The sequence below is a fragment of the Borostomias antarcticus genome (genome assembly GCF_949987555.1).
Source record: "Borostomias antarcticus genome assembly, chromosome: 18".
NCBI classification, from domain to species: domain Eukaryota; kingdom Metazoa; phylum Chordata; class Actinopteri; order Stomiiformes; family Stomiidae; genus Borostomias; species Borostomias antarcticus.
Genome location: NC_140251.1, coordinates 1,429,574 through 1,432,073, shown reverse-complemented (window position 1 = coordinate 1,432,073; position 2,500 = coordinate 1,429,574).

Sequence of the window (2,500 nt, the reverse complement as noted above, 5' to 3'; positions counted from 1 at the left end):
CACACCTGTCTGTGTAAGGTCCCACAGTTGACAGTGCATGTCAGAGCACAAACTATGCCATGAAGTCAAAGGAATTGCCTGTAGACCTCTTAGTATTATATCGACGCACAGATCTGGGGAAGGGTACAAAAGTTCATTTGTAAATGGAAGAAGTTTGGAACCACCAGGGCTCTTCCTAGAGCTGGCCGCCCGGCCAAACTGAGCAATCGTGGAGAAGGGCCTTGGTCAGGATGGTGTCAGAAAAGCATTTTTTTTTGACTTTGTCATTAAGCAGTATTGTGTGTAGACTTTTGAGGGAAAATGAATTTAATCAATTTTTAATTAGGCTGTAACCACAAAAGGATATGAATACTTTCCAGATGCACTGCATGTAGAATGTAATATATGGTAGTAGACGTTAGACTTTCTTTCACCTACAATTTGCTTCACATTTGATTTAATGTTGCTCTGAGGAAAGGTTACATATAATGCTAAATTGTCCTAAAGGTGGGATATTTTTCATGTAGACCTACTGAAGTTATGTAACTTTACATTCTTATTCATAGTAAAAGAAAAACTATGAAATTGCCTGCAAAAATCGGCTATGCAATTAATGACATTCATGGTGTATAGCCCTGTGTCATAGGCCTATATATAAATGGTGAAATAAATGGCAAAAATCACTAGATCAGTTGTGAATGTGTATTGAATTTCTGTGAAGGTATAGCCAACTTGGGAGTCACTATTTCATGCATGTAAATGAGAGTAGCCGCCATATGGAACAGGCAATTAATGGATGTGATGAATGTGAAAGTCACTTGAAGGAACGGGAGATCAAAATGCTGCACTACGATGAGGAAGAGGAAGCTGATTATGATGACGGCGCAAAAAAAAGAAGAAATGGAACACTATTTGAAGGACAAAAAGTAAAACCTCAAGTCAGGCCAACTTGCATGGTGGAAGAACACAGACCGCTACCCGAGACTGGCATTGGCAGCAAAACATTGCCTTTGCATCCCAGCGACCTCAACACCTTCAGAAAGAATATTTTACAATGCGAGCTATATCATTAATAAACTGAGGAATTCACTTCTGCCGGAAAATGTGGACAAACTTGTGTTCCTGGCTCAAAACTTATAGTGCAGTAAATCTTGAGTAGGCTAGTAGCGCAAGACCTAATGTAAGTAACGTTATTTGTGTTGCATACACAAAGTGTAGCCTACAGAACAAAATTACTATTTTCTTATTTTAAGATTGGCTTCATATCCTTCTATCTTTGCGAGTCAGGTAGCCTCTTTGTGGCTCCTCGTTAGCCTAGCCTCGCCTCACAGCTGCATGGTCGTGTTTGTTTATCCACCTTGGACGACCCAGTGATGATGCCATGAGCTCTAGGATTTCTTTGAAGCTGAAAAGGTTTACCTTTTTGGGATAGAGCGCAGGCTGTAAAAGGCTGACAATGAAAATGGTAGTTTTTTGGCGAAACTGCAGAGACAGCGAACGTTAGCAGTAGCAAACATTAGCTAGATATCTTAATTTGGTTAGTTAATCTACAGTCTGCAAAAATACACTCATTGCTAAAGTAGGTGTAAAATATCGGAACATAGCCAGCTCTAAACTCTAGCTTTATGGTGCGTTCAAGACAACTCGGGACTCCAGACCTCCAACTTGAAAAAAATAATTGAACGCTCGTCCAACTCGGTACAAGTCAGGAACTTGGGTATCATTTTGAGCCCCGAGTTGACGTCACAACATGGCGGCATATAACATTGATGGTAAGAATTTAATTATTAATAAGTGTTTGTTGATGTTTTAACATGTAATATGCAATGCGGCCAGCTAGCATATTTTTTTGAGAATGAGTACTCAGTATTTGTTCAGAAACACAGATGAGTATTCAAAGCTTGTAAAATGGTATTCGGGACAGCCCTAGTATTCAGTTTGGGAATCCCACTATCTCCCCAAAGCATTAGGCCTACTAGTGCTATCTCAGGCTTTGTAACATCCCAAACTGAATAAATAGCATTGAGAAAAGTAAAATAAGAAATACATTTCTAATGTGTAATTTCGTACATCTGATAATCTGGAAGGAGGATATGTTTCGGCAAATGAGCCCAAGAGGCAAAAACACTTCATAAGTCTTCGTCAAAACGAAACACAAGACTATTTCTATTCCTGAGTCATTTTGGAGCAGACCTGAAACCAGTTTGATCTCAATGAAACTTGTTGTGAGTTTGTCCATGTTTACATTATGACACCCAAAAAGCCAGCAATGCTGATGCAACCACGGAGCCGGTTCATTAAGTAACTAACCCTAACCTCCATCACACATAACAGAAGGAACAGTTCATACTGGGATATGAAATGTTACAGGTAACCACAAAGCCCATCAGTTCACCTCTAATTGAACATTTGCCTTGCGGCTATCCTTTGCAGAGAGCTGACAAATACCAACGCTATTACAATGTCACTATGTCACTCCTATTCTGAGCTCATCAGTGGAGAGAATGGCTTCCCTGTACAT